General features: G+C 41.0%; 1 long non-coding RNA gene across 1 annotated transcript; it reads left to right on the top strand.

The window, feature by feature from the left end:
- Window positions 1–1,382: 1,382 nt before the first annotated feature.
- On the top strand, window positions 1,383–3,646 carry LOC148978544 (uncharacterized). Its single transcript, XR_016168850.1, has 6 exons — window positions 1,383–1,695; window positions 2,173–2,227; window positions 2,688–2,811; window positions 3,114–3,153; window positions 3,281–3,341; window positions 3,444–3,646. It is a non-coding gene; the product is annotated as an uncharacterized LOC148978544 (long non-coding RNA).
- Window positions 3,647–20,972: the final 17,326 nt, after the last annotated feature.

Raw genomic sequence — 20,972 nt, 5'->3', positions numbered from 1 at the left:
TAATTGTGACTAGTCGAAATGACAGAGTATGGCAAGCCGCTTTAACATTTAATCATGAAAGGGCCAAAGCCTTCGGCACCGCCACCCGGGTGCCTTTAGGTAACTAAAGGAACCGGGGTTGCGGTGCCTCCGGCTTGGCCCCGCCATCGCTGCTCGCAGCTATATTTTATTATTAGGGCCCAAGCCCTGAAAGGGCGAAGGCCCTATTGTTTTCCTAACGATTATTATTAGGGCCCAAGCCCTGAAAGGGCGAAGGCCCTATTGTTTTCCTTCCGATTATTTATTTATTTTTTTTTTTATTTTTTTTTTCTAACGACTATTCGGGCACTTTTGGGGCCCTTAACATGCTCGAAAACTCTTGAAACTTTGCACACGGGTCAGAACCCGCGGCCATCAGAGCCGGGCTGAACACTGCATGAAAAGTGGGATTTTCGTCAGTAAGCGGCACTGTAGATTGTCGTGGAAGTTCAGGTTTACGACTGCACACGGCAATTTACAGGCAACACCCAAAACTGCCGTGAATTGCCGGAAATTGACGTAGGCCTTGCTTGCCAGTTGTCCCCCCATGACCCCCCTTTTCCTAAATCTAGAGGAGGCTTTGACATGTAAATGAAAATGCTGTGAGCTATACACATGCAAATAAGGGTAGGGGAGTTTCACCCCAGGTAACATTTTTCTGAAAGATATACCTCATTCTAGGACAATCTCTGGTAGAAACAGATCAAGCTCACAGTGTTTTTTTTTTTTTACATTACACATAATGCACAACAATAGCATGATATCCAAAAAGATAACAATCAACAAATAATAATTTCACTATAAATGAATAAGAAAAAATAAAAATAGGACAGAATTGAAAAAATAAAAAAATAAAAAGGGGAAAAGGACTATCTATTATGTATAATATAATGATTTAAGAGAAAGCTAGAAACCAGTAATTTGTACTACTTAAAAAAAGAAAAAAGCATACACATTAATTCACTTTTCAATTAGCTTCAATATTCTTTAGTAAATACAATTGTATCACTACATTTTTTATCGATAGAGAGACTCAATATACAACTGAAAATCAGACCAAAAAAAATAAAAAATTAACTTCAAACAAGGTTTAGAATTATTCATTTTACTCTTATGAATATGAAATTTACCTAATAAAATTATAGGATTCATCATAACATTTACAGAAGCAGTTTTCAAATTATATGATAACATCTTTGGATGTTAATTCACAGTTATAACCAGATGGTTTTTTTGGGGTTTTTTTTTTTACTGGTTTATTTATTTTAAGTAGCCTAATCAAGTTGTTTATTTATGCACACCCTGTATTTGTATTTTTCATTTCATGGTAGCCTATATTAGGTCTATCCACCTTATTCCTAATTTAAAAAGAACTAACAGCAACAGAAAAGTCATGGACAGCCGAGGTCGGACAACTCTATCAAGAGCTTTGATTTCAACCACAGTCGAAATCCAGTGAACGTCACTCTGATTGGCTGAGGCAACATATCATCATAACCCAACCTGTAAAGCCAGCCACTCTGATAGGCCGAGGCAACATGCGAGCCATGTGGCGCGAGCGGCGCGATTCAGCGTGTTTTTCACATGGTTGGTTTTTCAAGCAGAAAATAACGGCACAGATATTCAGCCTACATCGCCGTCATGATCACTGGTGAACCCATCTCCTCTAAATTGAAGGTAAGTTCGTCCAATCTAGTGAATTCTATGTCCATGTCTACTTATGCTAGTGTTTGGTAGTTTAGCGTTATTCTCTTAAACTTCACAAACCTGCTGTGATTACTGCCGCGAATGTTCAAGGGCGTTAACCTTAACGGCACAGTTTTTTTGTTTTGCGTTAGCTTGCTGCTCTTAATTCTTGACACTAAATTGTATTTTGCACGTTGTTATCTGGCTGCTAGGTAGCTACCATTCTTTGCTAGTAATCAAACTAACTCGTATTGGGTGTTCAACGGGCTTTTCCCAATGCGTGCTACTCTGAATATCGTCAGAAATTATATGTGCCAGGATCATACAAACTCAAAGTTCGTAATGTGCTTGTATGCTCTAGTGTAGGCTATCCTTGTTTGTAAAACTGCAACGCTGTTGTGTGATGGAGTGAAATCTTTAACTCCATCTGTTTGTGATGTTTGTTAACGCATTTGTTTTGTCTCTCAGGTGCTGTAAGGAGTGAGGTGCCCTTCCCTGATAGGAGAAAAAACACCTAAACAAGGTAACGTTACGTGTTGTGATCTCATCCTCTTTTCTTTTGATCAGGCCCCAGTCAAATAAACAGTAAAACTAAACTAATTTGGTATTAACGTCTGTGTTTATGGATGACTTTGAGAGTAAGACAGTGGTGAAAACGCCAAAAAGAACTGGAACATGGCATGTTATATTCATAAATGTTTGGCCAAGTTTAAATGTTACTAGGTCCAGTGTTCGATTCACCATCAGGTCCTGCACAGAGATTGTTCGAGGCACACCTTCAGGTCCAGACATGATGGGTCACGGCACGTGCGAGGCACACAGTCTTCAAATCACTGCTATTACTTTGAATCTGAATCAGAAAGAGCTTTATTATCTAGTGTGCTTGCACACATAAGGAATTTGTTTGTGTGCTGAGGCTTCCAGTGCACATATACTAACACAACAGGAAACGTATTATAATTACAAAATTATTTTAATTTCAGGTATAACCATATGGAACTAATAAATCCATGAAGACCGATCCCGTAGTGATGCCCCCAGTCCCCCGCCCAGGTCCAGACATGATAAAAGAGTACAGCGCAGTGATCTCAGCACATGACAGGCACGGTGAGTTGTCGGCTGCGTTCACATTAAGCTCATTTAGGATTATTTTGCTATTCAGGTGGTGGTCATATGACCCTGGATGCCTGTTACGCAGTGTACACATTGCTTTGAACAAGAAATCAAGTAATTAAGAATTTTTTTACAATTAAGGCCGCAATTTTCATCAAAGTACTTTGCAGTTCACCAAGTTTTATAGATATATCTCTAATTGTTACAATATTGCAGATTTATTATTTATCATCTTATAAATATGTTCAGTTTCATCATTTGATAATAACTTGTATAACACATTTTTTGTGGTGTAGATGCAGTGACTGAGACTGGGAGATGCAGTGACTGAGACTGGTAAGTATTGATCTATTGGCAGTGGAGAAGACACTTTTAATAGACACCTTCTCTCTTGTGAGCTAGCAAACTTTGCTATTCTAATTAGAGCATTGCAAACCTCACCAAATGTGTTTGTTTATTTCAGTGTTCCAGAAAAATGTCCTGAAACTACTGGTCGACATCCGCCATCGCCTGAAGGAAACCAGGTAGTGGATGCAAAGGAAACATATTTTTGCTTACAAATGTGGGGACTTGGGGCAGATTGTCTTTGCATACATCTAAATCATTGGTCTTTTTCAACTTTGCAGAAGGGATCATGAAATTTGCTTCCATAGCCACTGAGGTGTATGTACATCAAGGTGAACGTGTGTGAGCACCTCAAGCACGCGTCGCAAAGACTTGGAGGTGGAGGATTCACTACGCCCCGATGAGCCTACAGGACTTGAATTAAGAGTTTTAAAGGGATAGTTCACTTTAAAATTAATTTTTGATATGTTTTAACTTACCTCAAGGGCATCCAAGATGTAGGTGTCTTTGTTTCCACAGTAGTTTCAATTTTTATATTTTTACGTCAAACCATTCTTGTCTGTCAGTCATATAATGGAAATCTATGGGGATCTCTTAAAAGAGCATGCACAGAGAAATCCAGATTAAACATGAATTAATGACTCGTAACTGTAAGTACACATTGATGGCTTAAGATACGAAACGAGCGGTTTGTGTGAGAAAATGAACAGTGTGTGTATGTATATATATATATATATATATATATATATATATATATATATAAACTGTTTGTTTTCTCTCACAAATCGCTCGTTTCGTGTCTTAGGCCATCAATGTGTACTTAATTTATGAGTCATTAAATCATGTTTAATTTGGACTACTCTGTGCATGCTCTTTGAGGTGGTGACCATAGACCTCCATTATATGACTGACCGACAAGAACGGTTTGACCTAAAAATATCAAAATTGAAAATATTGTGGAAACAAAGACACCTACATCTTGGATGCCCTTGAGGTAAGCTAAAACATATCAAAAATTAATTTCAAACTGAACTATCCCTATAAATTACATCCTTATTATTTGTTCACAATTCTGCCTCCACTGTACATTGTGTTTGATATATCTGGTGCCCAATTCTGATGCCATTCAGGGCAATTTATTTTTGAATAAAGATGCAATATATTATTGATTTATTTGTATAACTGTAGTGCTGTATGTATGTTATCCCATGTTTCCAGAGGGTGGAGGACATGTTTTCTGTGCTTTGAAGATGTTCTCCTATGCTTTGTACATTGTGTGTTTGTTCTAATAAAGCTATTTCTTTGAATAAACAGTATCTGGCATATGTTCCTTTCCTCAATAAATTCATGTCCTTGATGGTAATAATAGTTTAGTCCATAGGATAACAATGACATGAATATACAACATAATAGCATATCATATGAATATATATAAATAAATAATTATTATTATAATTTTATGTAAGCTGACCAATAATAACAGATCTGCCAACCAATCACGAGTGATTATCTTGTTTAAATGTAGTGAATTTCAACCAATACTGAGTGAGGAAATTCAAGCCATTCTCTGGCAAGGCGCGCGCAGTGCTGCTATTCATATGCTAATTAGGGCCATTCACACCTCCGCGAGCGCTCCATGCATACGTCATGGTTCGTTTCCGTCAATATGTGGCACAGTGGAACGCGGCGTTCACAGTCTGTAAATTGTCGTTAACTGCCGAAAATTAGGGAGATTTCCGACAGTTTACGGGGACGAAAATCCCACTTTTCATGCAGTGGAAGCTGGTACCCGGGCGTGGCAGGGGGGCTCGACAGCGCCCCCTGGAACGGGGTCCGAACACTTGGTCCATAAATCAAACACGCTTGCATGTAATAATATGAAACTCGGTACACATGTTGATCTCATCGTTTCATCTATACCTCGCGCTTTTACTTTTTACCCCAGCCCAACAGGAAGTCGGCTATTTAGGGTTGTTCGTAAAACACTCGCAATGGAATTTTTAATACTCCTCCTAGAGCTTTGATCCAAATTCGACGAAACTCGGTCAGCGTGAAGTCAAGACATTGAGGATGAAAGTTTGCGAGGGGATTTTTGATATCTGGAACGGTTTGGCCGTGGCGAGGAAACAAAATTATGGCGAGAAACGTGAAACAGGAAGTGTATCATAACTTCAGCACACATCAACCGATCTTGATGAAACTTCAGCAGTGTGTTCGCTGTAAGAGGACGATCACATGGATGTGACTATTGCGAGTCAAAGTTATAGCGCCACCAACTGGTAGCAGGAAGTGTGTCATTTTCAAAATGCTTTGATATCACCCTTTTATTTTTACCCGATTTGCTTCAAACTTCATCTGTATAATGTAAACATACGGCAGATGTAGACCTGTGAATGGATTCTTGATATCTTTGAAACTGTTGCCGTGGCAACGCATCAAACTTTACCATTCTTTTAGGATGCTTTTGAGACTCTTAGCATGCTTCAAATTGCATGAAACTCGACAGACACATCACATTTATTAGCCAGTAGACATGTGCAACGTTTCAGAAACGGGTGTGGTGAGGGCTCAGTAGCGCCACCTTTTGACAAAAGTGGGGTTGTTAGTTTTATCTACAGTTACAAAAATCAGTATGTATATTGTACTCCTCGAGCCGGACAACTTTCTAATTGACACTCATTAGCTAGGACCCACAGAAAGTCAGATATGTTTGTTTGAATGTAGAGAAAATCTCAGAATTTTGCCAGTCTCTCAGTGTCCCTCTGTGTGAGTGAGAGGAGGGGCGCCTGTCAGGTTAATTTTAACCCTTTATTTGCTGTGTGCAACTTCTCTGGCATTTTTGGGGGCCTTAACATCCTCTAAAACTCTTGAAACTTTGCACACGGGTCAGAACCCATGGCCATCAGGGCCGGGCTGAAGCTGGTAACCGGGCGTGGCAGGGCGGCTCGACAGCGCCCCCTGGACTGGGATTCGAAAATTTGTCCATAAATCAAACACACTTGCATGAATTAATATGAAACTCGGTACAATTAAAGATCACATCAGGCCAAACAACTTTCGTGCTCTAAGTTTTAAGAAGGAAGTTGGGAATTATGGGTTGTTTGAATAATTCTCCTAGGAGAAATACATCAAATTACAACGCATGTGTTTACCAATCACAACCAAACTCGGTGTGCATGAAGTCAAGACATTGAGGATGCTCAATTCCGGACGGATTTTTGATATCTCGAACGGTCTGGCCGTGACGAGGAAATGAATTTTATGACTAAAAAAGGACACATAAAGTGTGTTATAACTTTGCTCATTTTACCTACAGTTACAAAACTTTCCACGTATATTGTTCTCGTCAAGCCGATCAACTTTCCAATTTAAAGTCATTCGCTCTGAGCAACAGAAAGTCAGATATTGTAGTTTGAATGGATTTATTTCCCCTGCGATTCACTCTCTCTCTCTCTCTCTCTCTCTCTCTCTCTCTCTCTCTCTCTCTCTCTCTGTGTGTGTGTGTGGGTGTGTGTGTCTGTGTGGGGAGGGGAGGGCTGTTGTCTGTGTTTGTGTGTGTGTGTGTGTGTGTGTGTGTGTGCATGTGCGTGTGTGTGTGGGGGGAGGGGAGGGCTGTTGTCTGTGTTTATGTATGTTTGAACCACACACTGTGGCTGGCTGCGATTTTTCCTATAAATCCTTGTCTCTAAGTCCTTGTCTTTTTGCATAACAATTTTGTATTTTTTTTAAATGACAAAATAGGCATATAACCCCCATCTTTTAAATGTATAGTTTGCTTTAAATAAAAGTAAGATTGTATTTGTAATTGAAGCTGAATGAATTTAAAATTCGTGTGCTATATTTCAATATATTTGTTTTCCTTAAGATTTTAAAACACTAACTTCATTCTTTTCTGAATTACAAATATTTGTTTCTGTATAAAATAATACTCTGACTAAAAACACATTTGATGTTTCTTTTTGTATTTTTATTTACATGTATTTATGTATGTGTGTGTGTGTGTGTGTGTGTGTGTGTGTGTGTGTGTGTATAAAGTGCAGGTTTTTTGAGATAAAGTAGAATTTCTATAACTATGTGTTGAACTGATAAATCACTCTTTTTTTTTCTTTTTTTTTAACCTTTATTTATCCAGGTAAAATGTTTGAGAACCACTTCTCATTTACAAACATGACCTGGCCAAGAGGCTACAGGAAAAAATAAGAACATAATGTACAGCTGTACATAGTCAAACACATAACACTTAGAACAAGCAGCTAAATAAAAATAAAAAAGACAACAAAGAGGAAAAAGAAAACGAATAGAGTGCTTAAATAAGTGTGTAAATATGGTTCATGATTGTCAGCAGGAACAAGAGTCAACTATGTAATTTTCGAGGTTTTGCTTAAAGGTGGAGATTGGGATCAGAGATGTAAGTTTCAGGGTATTTTGTAGTATGTTCCAGTCGTGTACTGATGCAAAGCGGAAGGCATTATGTCCAAAGGTAGTAGAAGTAGGGGGGATACTAAATTTAATCAAATTACTTGATCTTGTGTGATAGGTGTTATAAGCGGCATGAAATAGGGATGACAAATAGAGAGGTGCCTTGCCCAGAATTGTCTTATATATGAAGAGAAACCAATGATGGAGCCGCCGGGTATGAAGGGAGGGCCAACCTACCAGTTTATACAGGTCGCAGTGATGAGTGTGATAGGGTGCATTAGTGGCAAAACGGATGGCTGAATGATGGATTGTGTCAAGTTTTTTTAGAGCTGTGTTTGGTGCCACTCTTGTGTGTGTTAAACACAATCTACTTAATACAGACAACTTCATTATAAAGATAAATAACAAATCCAAAAAAATATATGATTATAATCTATGACAAAAAAGCCATTACAAACTATATTAGTGGTAAATACACATTGCTCTTTGTATTGTTGTAAAATACATTCATGAAAAACAAGATAACAAAAATCAAAAAGATAAATTATTTTAGATAGAGCCATGGCTGCTATAAAATTGAGACAACATGTTTTAAATGTATAGCAGAGATGTTAAATGAGGCAGCAACATACAAACTTTCTAGAACAACATGGACCTGGACCTGGATAGCTGGTTTTTATGGAGGACAGTGAAGAGGAAGAGGGTGCAAATCAAACAGCTCATTCTCAGACTACACAGCAAACAGCTTAAGTTTTTAGTGCTTTGTTTGAGGTTTTTAGTGCTCTGTCCTATCTTTTATCAACACATAATAGATAGAACAGAACAAGAAAGGCAATTAATAATCTGTCATTGCATTATGATATGAAAGGCTCAGTACAGTGTGGCACAAAACGCTTATGCGCATCCCGAGTGGAGAATGATGCGCTTAAAGCCACATGGAGTTACAGCGCACAGCGCATCGAGTCCGCATTGATGCAAGCTCTACAATACACTTCTTTTCGACAGTCAAAGTGGGGGTTACGTTTTTGCACGTCATACAGAATAACCCTAAAGGCACCAAGGTGGCGGTGCCACCGGCTTTATATTAAATATAAATATAGCTGTGAGCAGCGATAAAGGGCCAAAGCCGGCGGTACCACCATCCCGGTGCCTTTAGGTAACTAAAGGCATCAGGGTTGCGGTGCCACCGGCTTGGGCCCGCAATCGCTGCTCGCAGCTATATTTATTATTATTATTATTATTATTATTTATACGACTATTTGGGCACTTTTGGGGCCCTTAACATGCTCAAAAACTCTTGAAACTTTGCACACGGGTCAGAATCCGCGGCCATCAGGGCCGGGCTGAAGATGGTTCTCGGGCGTGGCAGGGGGGCTAGACAGCGCCCCCTGGAACGGGGTCCGAAAACTTGGTCCATAAATCAAACACGCTTGCATGTAATAATATGAAACTCGGTGCACATATAGATCTCATCGTTCATATATACCTCAAACTATTACTTTTTACCCCAGCCCAACAGGAAGTCTGTTATTTAGGGTTGTTCATAAAACACTCACAATGGAATTTGAAGTACTCCTCCTAGAGAATTCAAACACACGGCACGAAACTCGGTCAGCATGAAGTTAAGGCATTGAGGATGAAAGTTTGCGAGGGGATTTTTGATATCTCGCACGGTTTGGCCGTGGCGAGGAAACGAAATTATGGCGAGAATCGTGAAACAGGAAGTGTGTCAGAACTTCAGCATACATTAACTGATCTTGATGAAACTTCAGCAGTTTGTTTGCTGTAAGAGGACAATCACATGGATGTGAATATTGTGAGTCAAAGTTATAGCGCCACCAACTGGCAGCAGGAAGTGTGTCACTTTCAAAATGCTTTGAAATCACCCTCTTATTTTTACCCGATTTGCTTCAAACTTAATCTGTATAATGTAAATACATAGCAGATGAAGACCTGTGAATGGATTCTTGATATCTTTGATACTGTTGCCGTGGCAACGCATCAAACTTTAAAATTCTTTTTTTTGATGATTTTGAGACTCTTAGCGGCTTTTGGGGCCCTTAACGGGTATAAAAACTCTTGAAACTTTGCACACAGGTCAGATCCCACAGCCATCAGAGCCGGGCTGAAGATGGTACCTGGGTGTGGCAGGGAGGCTAGACAGCGCCCCCTGGAACGGGGTCCGAACACTTGGTCCATAAATCAAACACGCTTGAATGTAATAATATGAAACTCGGTACACATGTTGATCTCATCGTTTCATCTATACCTCACACTCTTACTTTTTACCCCAGCCCAACAGGAAGTCGGCTATTGAGGTTTGTTTGTAAAACGCTCGCAATGGAATGTGCAATACTCCTCCTAGAGAATTCAAACACACGGCACGAAACTCGGTCAGCATGAAGTCAAGGCATTGAGGATGAAAGTTTGCGAGGGGATTTTTGATATCTCGAACGGTTTGGCCGTGGCAAGGAAATGAAATTATGGCAAGAAACGTGAAACAGGAAGTGTGTTATAACTTCAGCATACATTAACTGATCTTGATGAAACTTCAGCAGTGTGTTCGCTGTAAGAGGACGATCACATGGATGTGACTATTGTGAGTCAAAGTTATAGCGCCACCAACTGGCAGCAGGAAGTGTGTCACTTTCAAAATGCTTTGAAATCACCCTTTAATTTTTACCCGATTTGCTTCAAACTTAATCTGTATAATGTAAATATACGGCAGATGTAGACCTGTGAATGGATTCTTGATATCTTTTAAACTGTTGCCGTGGCAACGCATCAAACTTTACCATTCTTTTAGGATGCTTTTGAGACCCTTAGCATGCTTCAAATCGCATGAAACTCGACAGACACATCACATTTATTAGCCAGTAGACATGTGCAAAGTTTCAGAAACGGGCGTGGTGAGGGCTCAGTAGCGCCACCTTTTGACAAAAGTGGGGTTGTTAGTTTTAACTAGAGTTACAAAAATCTGTATGTATATTGTACTCCTCGAGCCGGACAACTTTCTAATTGACACTCATTAGCTAGGACCCACAGAAAATCAGATATTTTTGTTTGAATGTAGAGAAAATCTCAGAATTTTGCCAGTCTCTCAGTGTCTCTCTGTGTGAGTGAGAGGAGGGGCGCCTGTCAGGTTAATTTTAACCCTTTATTTGCTGTGTGCGACTTCTCTGGCATTTTCGGGGGCCTTAACATCCTCTAAAACTCTTGAAACTTTGCACACGGGTCAGAACCCATGGCCATCAGGGCCGGGCTAATGCTGGTCATCGTGCGTGGCAGGGTGGCTCGACAGCGCCCCCTGGACTGGGATTCGAACATTTGTCCATAAATCAAACACACTTGCGTGAATTAATATGAAACTCGGTACAATTATAGATCACATCAGGCCAAACAACTTTCGTGCTCTAAGTTTTACGACAATTAAAATGGAAGTTGAGAATTATGGGTTGTTTGAATAGTTGTCCTAGGAGAAATACATCAAATTACAACGCATGTGTTTACCAATCACAACCAAACTCGGTGTGCAAGAAGTCAAGACATTGAGGATGAAAGTTTGTGAGGGGATTTTTGATATCTCAAACGGTTTGGCCGTGGTGAGGAAACGTGAAACAGGAAGTGTGTTATAACTTCAGCATACATTAACATATCTTGATGAAACTTCATCAGTGTGTTCACTGTAAGAGGACGATCACATGGATGTGACTATTTTGAGTCAAAGTTATAGCGCCACCAACTGGCAGCAGGAAGTGTGTCACTTTCAAAATGCTTTGAAATCAACCTCTTATTTTTACCCGATTTGCTTCAAACTTCATCTGTATAATGTAAATACATGGCAGATGAAGACCTGTGAATGGATTCTTGATATCTTTGATACTGTTGCCGTGGCAACGCATCAAACTTTAAAATTCTTTTTTTTTGATGATTTTGAGACTCTTAATGGCTTTTGAGGCCCTTAACGGGTTTGAAAACTCTTGAAACTTTGCACACAGGTCATATCCCACAGCCATCAGGCCCGGGCTGAAGATGGTACCTAGGCGTGGCAGGGGGGCTAGACAGCGCCCCCTGGAACGGGGTCCGAAAACTTGGTCCATAAATCAAATACGCTTGCATGTAATAATATGAATGAAAAACTTCATCTGTATAATGTAAACAGATGAAAAACTTCATCTGTATAATGATGAAAAACAGATGAAAAACTTCATCTGTATAATGTAAACATACGGTAGATGTAGACCTGTGAATGGATTCTTGATATCTTTTAAACTGTTGCCGTGGCAAAGCTTCAAACTTTGAAATTATTTTAGGATGCTTTTGAGACTCTTAGCATGCTTGAAATTGCATGAAACTCAACAGACACATCACATTTATTAGCCAGTAGACATGTGCAAAGTTTCAGAAACGGGCATGGTGCAGGGACTAAATAGTGCCACCTTTTGACAAAAGTGGGGTTGTTATTTTTATCTACAGTTACAAAAATCGTTATATACATTGTACTCCTCAAGCCGGACAACTTTCTAATACATAGTCATTAGCTCGGACCAAGAGGAAGTCAGATATTTTGGTTTGAATATGGTGAGCCTCTCTCTGAGCCTACGTCCCTGTATGGCAAGCCCTTTTAACATTTAAAATCTAAGTTTGCCTGTCCGGAATTAACATTGTAGATATCAACAACGTCTTTCTGTCTATTCGTAATTACATTTTGGATAGTTTGTATTATAATTTAAGACATCTGTAACATAATTGTGACTAGTCGAAATGACAGAGTATGGCAAGCCGTTTGAACATTTAATCATAAAAGGGCCAAAGCCTTCGGCACCGCTACCCGGGTGCCTTTAGGTAACTAAAGGAACCGGGGTTGCGGTGCCACCGGCTTGGGCCCGCCATCGCTGCTCGCAGCTATATTTAGGGCCCAAGCCCTGAAAGGGCGAAGGCCCTATTGTTTTCCTTAGGATTATTAGTGGTGCTTGCTGAAAGCAAGGCAACACTATTACTATTGTGTTTTTTGAGTCGGCCCAAAAGTTTGACGCGCTACTCCTCCCGCAGTTTTTGTCACACACCCATGAATGAGGTCTCAAAACGTGCGGAATATTCGGGAATGGTGTGCTATGACTTTTCTAAGCGATCGGGGGTACGATGTTCGCCCGAAGGGCGAACAAATTTCCTAAAAATCCCATAGACTTAACATTGCGACAAACTTTGACGACTCATAGCTCCGAGCGAGAATTTCACAGAAGCCTGCGATTTACCACATTTGAAGAGGCTGACAGGCTCTGTAAGAACATACCACACAATGGGGTAAAAGTTGCACCCCTGGGGGGCAGGAGCTGCCCAAATTTTCCCCATTGACCCCCATGTTATTAGTGGTGCTTGCTGAAAGCAAGGCAACACTATTACTATTGTGTTTTTTGAGTCGGCCAAAAAGTTTGGCACGCTACTCCTCCCGCAGTTTTTGTCACACACCCATGAATGAGGTCTCAAAACGTGCGGATTATTCGGGAATGGTGTGCTATGACTTTTCTAAGCGATCGGGGGTACGATGTTCGCCCGAAGGGCGAATAAATTTCCCAAAAATCCCATAGACTTAACATTGCGACAAACTTTGACGACTCATAGCTCCGAGCGAGAATTTCACAGAAGCCTGCGATTTACCACATTTGAAGAGGCTGACAGGCTCTGTAAGAACATACCTCACAATGGGGTAAAAGTTGCACCCCTGGGGGGCAGGAGCTGCCCAAATTTTCCCCATTGACTCCCATGTTATTTATTATTCTTCTTCTTCTTATTATTATTCTGGCCACTTTTTGGTTCGCTACTCCTCCCGCAGATTTTGTCACAGACCCATGGGTGAGGTGTCAAATCGACCGGCTCATTTAGGAGAGGTGTGCTATGACTTTTCTAAGCGATCGGGGGTACGATGGTCGCCTCAGGGCCGAAAAACGGCCAAAAAAAATCCCATAGACTTAACATTACGACAAACTTTGACGAGTCATAGCTCTGAGATCGGATTTCGCAGAAACCTGTGATTTACCACATTTGAAGAGGGTGACAGGTTCTTTAAGAAAATACCTCACAATGGGGTAAAAGTTGCACCCCTTGGGGGCAGGAGCTGCCCAAAATTTTGCAAAAATTCCCATAGACTTAACATTGCGAAAAAATTTGACGAGTCATAGCTCTGAGCGAGGATTTCGCAGAAACCTGCAATTTACCACATTTGAAGAGGCTGACAGGCTCTGTAAGAAAATACCTCACAATGGGGTAAAAGTTGCACCCCTTGGGGGCAGGAGCTCCCCAAATTTTTCCCATTGAAAATTTTCTAGTATAGCATTTTACTATTCCAGGAAAAAGTTTGGAGCACTCCTACGTCCACAGTTTTTGTCACAGACCCATGAATGAGGCATCAAATCGTGCGGCCTATTGAGGAGAAGTGTCCTATCACTTTTATCAGAGATCGGGGGTACGGTGTTCGACCCAGGGGCGAACAAATTTCCAAAAAATCCCATAGACTTAACATTGAGACAAACTTTGACGACTCGTAGCTCCAAACAAGGATTTCGGACAAACGTGAGATTTGCCACATTTGAAGAGGCTGGCAGGCTCTTTAAGAACATACCACACAATGGGGTAAAAGTTGTACCCCTGGGGGGCAGGAGCTGCCCAAAGTTTCCCCATTGACTTACTATGGTGAAGGACGTCCCATCAAATGCATGTGTTTTTCCTACTATGGTAAATTGCATAGGGATTTTGTATTGAACATAGCTCTGGATCACAGTGTCATAGAGACAAGGGGGCGGGCTCATTTTACTCAGACGACCAATCAGTCTCTCAGGATCATTGTGAAGCTATTAAGCCATGCCCTAGCAACCATTTAGAGCACCTTAGCAACAACTCCCATAGACTTCCATTAAAAGAGATCAAAGGGATATCTCAGGATATAAGTGTCATAGAAACATGAGGGTGGGCTCGTTTGACTTGGGCCAGCAAACAGCCAATCATGAAACACCTCAACAATTTCTGGCCATGCTCTAGCAACCATTATCGAGCACCTTAGCAACCAAAATCCAAAGTGGCATATCTTCCATTCTGAATGTCATAGAGGCATGGGAGTTGGTTTATATCATTCATACTGACAAGCAGCCTTTGGAGTTTCATGATTGACAGCTACCAAGCCACTCCCTAGCAACCAAATAGAGTACCCTAGCAACCATTTTGCAAGACTTTATCTCTGCATCAAAACATCGTATAGAGATGGGGGTTGGTTTATACATTCACATTGACTTTGGAGCTTCATGATTGGCAGCTGCAAAAGCCACTCCCTAGCAACCAAACAGAGTACCCTAGCAACCGTTTTTCAAGACCTATATCTCTGCCTCAAAACATCGTATAGAGATGGGGGTTGGTTTAAACATTCACATTGACTTTGGAGCTTCATGATTGGCAGCTGCCAAGCCACTCCCTAGCAACCAAACAGAGTACCCTAGCAACCATTTTGTAAGACGTACATCTCTGCATCAAAACATCGTATAGAGATGGGGATTGGCTCTTTTTACTCATGCTAGCAAACATGACTTGCTACATGCTACACATGCTAGCAGAGGATAGCTACATGCTAATATTGATTAGCTAAGTGCTAAATCATGCCAAGAAAATGCTACAAACTTCATAGTAACCATCTCTGACAACTACCAACCATCCAATACCAGAACATCCTAGCAACCTCCTTGCAACAACCTAGCAACCACCCAGAACACGCTAGCAACACCCTAGCAACCACCCAGAATACCCTAGCAACCGCCTAACAACACAATAGCAACCACCCAGAACACCCTAGCAACCACCAAGAACACCCTAGCAACCACTCAGAACACCATAGCAACTGCCTAGCAACACCCTAGCAACCACCCAGAACACCCTAGCAACCGCCTAGCAACACCCTAGCAACCACCCAGAACACCATAGCAACCACCTAGCAACACTCTAGCAACCACCCAGAACACCCTAGCAACCACCTAGCAACACCCTAGCAACCACTCAGAACACCCTAGCAACCGTACAACAAAACCATAGCAACCACCCAGAACACCCTAGCAACCGCCTAGCAACACCCTAGCAACCACACAGAACACCCTAGCAACCACCTAGCATTACCCTAGCAACCACCCAGAACACCCTAGCAACCGAGCGAGCTTTTTGCCACTGCAAGCACCACTTCACATTTTCCTCTGGAAATGTACATTCTAGTTTATTATTCTTCTTCTTCTTATTATTCTGGCCACTTTTTGGTTCGCTACTCCTCCCGCAGCTTTTGTCACAGACCCATGGGTGAGGCGTCAAATCGACCGGCTCATTTAGGAGAGGTGTGCTATGACTTTTCTAAGCGATCGGAGGTACGATGGTCGCCCCAGAGCCGAAAAACGGCCCAAAAAAATCCCATAGACTTAACATTGCTAAAAAATTTGACGAGTCATAGCTCTGAGCACGGATTTCGCAGAAACCAGCAATTTACCACATTTGAAGAGGCTGACAGGCTCTTTAAGAAAATACCTCACAATGGGGTAAAAGTTGCACCCCTGGGGGGCAGGAGCTGCCCAAAATTTTCCAAAAATTCCCATTGAAAATTTTCTAGTATAGCATTTTACTATTCCAGGAAAAAGTTTGGCGCACTCCTCCGTCCACAGTTTTTGTCACAGACCCATAAATGGGGCGTCAAATCATGCGGCCTATTGAGGAGAAGTGTCCTATGACTTTTTTAAGAGATCGGGGGTACGGTGCTCGCCCCAGGGGCGAACAAATTTCCAAAAAATCCCATAGACTTAACATTGCGACAAACTTTGACGACTCATAGCTCCGAACAAGGATTTCGGACAAACGTGTGATTTGCCATATTTGAAGAGGCTGGCAGGCTCTTTAAGAAAATACCTCACAATGTGGTAAAAGTTGCACCCCTGGGGGACAGGAGCTGCCCAAAATTTTTCCCCATTGACTTACTATGGTGAAGGACGTCCCATCAAATGCATGTGTTTTTCCTACTATGGTAAATTGCATAGGGATTTTGTATTGAACATAGCTCTGGATCACAGTGTCATAGAGACAAGGGGGCGGGCTCATTTTACTCAGACGACCAATCAGTCTCTCAGGATCATTGTGAAGCTATTAAGCCACGCCCTAGCAACCATTTAGAGCACCTTAGCAACAACTCCCATAGACTTCCATTGAATTAGATCAAAGGGATATCTCAGGATATAAGTGTCATAGAAACATGAGGGTGGGCTCGTTTGACTTGAGCCAGCAAACAGCCAATCCTGAATCACCTCAACACTTACTGGCAACGCCCTAGCAACCATTGTAGAGCACCTTAGCAACCAAAATCCAAAGAGGGATATCTTCCATTCTGAATGTCATAGAGGCATGGGAGTTGTATTATATCAAACAAATTGACAAGCAGCCTTTGGAGATTCATGATTGGCAGCTGCCAAGCAACTCCCTAGCAACCAAACAGAGTACCCTAGCAACCATTTTGCAAGATCTATATCTCTGCATCAAAACATCGTATAGAGATGGGGGTTGGTTTATACATTCACAATGACTTTGGAGCTTCATGATTGGCAGCTGCCAAGCCACTCCCTAGCAACCAAACTGAGTACCGTAGCAACCATTTTTTTAAGACCTATATCTCTGCATTAAAACATTCTATAGAAATGGGGGTAAGTTTATACATTCACTTTGACTTTGGAACTTCATGTTTGGCAGCTGCCAAGCCACTCCTTAGCAACCAAACAGAGTACCCTAGCAACCGTTTTGCAAGACCTATATCTCTGCATCAAAACATCATATAGAGATGGGGGTTGGCTCTTTTTACTCATGCTAGCAAACAGGACTTGCTACATGCTACACATGCTAGCAGTGAATAGCTACATGCTAATATTGATTAACTAAGTGCTAAATCATGCCATGAACATTATAAAAACTCTATAGTAACCATATATGAACACTACCAACCACCTAGTAACACCATAGCAACCACCCAAAATACCATAGCAACCACCTAAAACACCCTAGCAACCACCTAGAAACACCATAGCAACCACCCAGAACACCCTAGAAACCGCCTAGCAACCATCCAGAACACCTTAGCAACACCCTAGCAACCGCCTAGCAACCATCCAGAACACCCTAGCAACCACCTATCAAGACCCTAGCAACCACCCAGAACACCATAGCAACCACCTAGCAACACTCTAGCAACCACCAAGAAAACCCTAGCAACCACCCAGAACACCATAGCAACCAGCCATAACACCCTAGCAACCGGGTGGTGAGTTTTGCCACTGCAAGCACCACTTCACATTTTCCTCTGGAAATGTACATTCTAGTTATTATTATTATTATTATTATTATTATTATTTATACGACTATTCGGGCACTTTTGGGGCCCTTAACATGCTCAAAAACTCTTGAAACTGTGCACACGGGTCAGAACCCGTGGCCATCAGGGCCGGGCTGAAGATGGTACCCGGGCGTGGCAGGGGGGCTAGACAGCGCCCCCTGGAACGGGGTCCGAACACTTGGTCCATAAATCAAACACGCTTGCATGTAATAATATGAAACTCGGTACACATGTTGATCTCATCGTTTCATCTATACCTCGTGCTTTTACTTTTTACCCCAGCCCAACAGGAAGTCGGCTATTTAGGGTTGTTCGTAAAACACTCGCAATGGAATTTTTAATACTCCTCCTAGAGCTTTGATCCAAATTCGACGAAACTCGGTCAGCGTGAAGTCAAGACATTGAGGATGAAAGTTTGCGAGGGGATTTTTGATATCTCGAACGGTTTGGCCGTGGCGAGGAAACAAAATTATGGCGAGAAACGTGAAACAGGAAGTGTATCATAACTTCAGCACACATCAACCGATCTTGATGAAACTTCAGCAGTGTGTTCGCTGTAAGAGGACGATCACATGGATGTGACTATTGTGAGTCAAAGTTATAGCGCCACCAACTGGCAGCAGGAAGTGTATCATTTTCAAAATGCTTTGAAATCACCCTCTAATTTTAACTCGATTTGCTTCAAACTTCATCTGTATAATGTAAACATACGGCAGATGTAGACCTGTGAATGGATTCTTGATATCTTTGAAACTGTTGCCGTGGTGACGCATCAAACTTTACCCTTCTTTTAGGATGCTTTTAGGATGCTTTTGAGACCCTTAGCATGCTTCAAAATGCATGAAACTCGACAGACACATCACATTTATTAGCCAGTAGACATGTACAAAGTTTCAGAAACGGGCGTGGTGAGGGCTCAGTAGCGCCACCTTTTGACAAAAGTGGGGTTGTTAGTTTTATCTACAGTTACAAAAATCGGTATGTATATTGTACTCCTCGAGCCGGACAACTTTCTAATTGACACTCATTAGCTAGGACCCACAGAAAGTCAGATATGTCTGTTTGAATGTAGAGAAAATCTCAGAATTTTGCCAGTGTCTCAGTGTCTCTCTGTGTGAGTGAGAGGAGGGGCGCCTGTCAGGTTAATTTTAACCCTTTATTTGCTGTGTGCGACTTCTCTGGCATTTTCGGGGGCCTTAACATCCTCAAAAACTCTTGAAACTTTGCACACGGGTCAGAACCCATGGCCATCAGGGCCGGGCTGAAGCTGGTAACCGGGCGTGGCAGGGCGGCTCGACAGCGCCCCCTGGACTGGGATTCGAACATTTGTCCATAAATCAAACACACTTGCATGAATTAATATGAAACTCGGTACAATTATAGATCACATCAGGCCAAACAACTTTCGTGCTCTAAGTTTTATGACAGTTCAAATGGAAGTTATTTATGAATTATGAATTATGGGTTGTTTGAATAATTGTCTTAGGAGAAATACATCAAATCACAATGCATGTGTTTACCAATCACAACCAAACTCGGTGTGCATGAAGTCAAGACATTGAGGATGCTCAATTCCGGACGGATTTTTGATATCTCGAACGGTCTGGCCGTGGCGAGGAAATGAATTTTATGACTAAAAAAGGACACATAAAGTGTGTTATAACTTTGCTCAATTTACCTACAGTTACAAAACTTACCACGTATATTGTTCTCGTCAAGCCGATCAACTTTCCAATTTAAAGTCATTCGCTCTGAGCAACAGAAAGTCAGATATTGTAGTTTGAATGGATTTATTTCCCCTGCGATTCTCTCTCTCTCTCTCTCTCTCTCTCTCTCTCTCTCTCTCTGTGGGTGTGTGTGTTTGGGGAGGGGAGGGAAGGGCTGTTGTCTGTGTTTATGTGTGTGTGTGTGGCTGGCTGTGATTTTTCCTACAAGTCCTTGCCTCTAAGTCCTTGTCTTTTTGCATAACAATTTTGCATAACAATATTTTTAAATGACAAAATAGGCATATAACCCCCATCTTTTAAATGTATAGATTGCTTTAAATAAAAGTAAGATTGTATTTGTAATTGAAGTTGAATGAATTTAAAATTCATGTGCTATATTTCAATATATTTGTTTTCCTTAAGATTTTAAAACACTAACTTCATTCTTATCTGAATTACAAATATTTGTTTCTGTATAAAATAATACTCTGACTAAAAACACATTTGATGTTTTTTTTTGGTATTTTTATTTACATGTATTTATGTGTGTGTGTGTGTGTGTGTGTGTGTGTATAAAGTGCAGGGTTTTTTTAGATAAAGGAGAATTTCTATAACTATGTGTTGAACTAATAAATCACTCTTGTGTGTGTTAAACACAATCTACTTAATACAGACAACTTCATTATAAAGATAAATAACAAATCCAAAAAATATATGATTATAATCTATGACAAAAAAAGCCATTACAAACTATATTATTGGAAAATACACATTGCTCTTTGTATTGTTGTAAAATATTCATGAAAAACAAGATAACAAAAATCAAAAAGATAAATTATTTTAGATATAGCCATGTTTTAAATGTATAGCAGAGATGTTAATTGAGGCAGCAACATACAAACTTTCTAGAACAACATGGACCTGGATAGCTGGTTTTTATGGAGGACAGTGAAGAGGAAGAGGGTGCAAATCAAACAGCTCATTCTCAGACTACACAGCAAACAGTTTAAGTTTTTAGTGCTTTGTTTGAGGTTTTTAGTGCTCTGTCCTATCTATTATCAACATATAATAGATGGAACAGAACAAGAAAGGCAATTAATAATCTGTCATTGCGTCACTGCATTATGATATGAAAGGCTCAGTACAGTGTGGCACAAAACGCTTATGCGCATCCCGAGTGGAGAATGATGCGCTTAAAGCCACATGGAGTTACAGCGCACAGCGCATCGAGTCTGCATTGATGCAAGCTCTACAAAACACTTCTTTTTGATAGTCAAAGCGGGGGTTACGTT

Source organism: Pimephales promelas, chromosome 6, assembly GCF_988280905.1.
Source record: "Pimephales promelas chromosome 6, fPimPro1.hap1.1, whole genome shotgun sequence".
In the NCBI taxonomy this organism is placed as follows: Eukaryota; Metazoa; Chordata; class Actinopteri; order Cypriniformes; family Leuciscidae; genus Pimephales; species Pimephales promelas.
The sequence above is the reverse complement of the archived record's forward strand: the minus strand, read 5'-3'. Positions and strand labels throughout refer to the sequence as shown.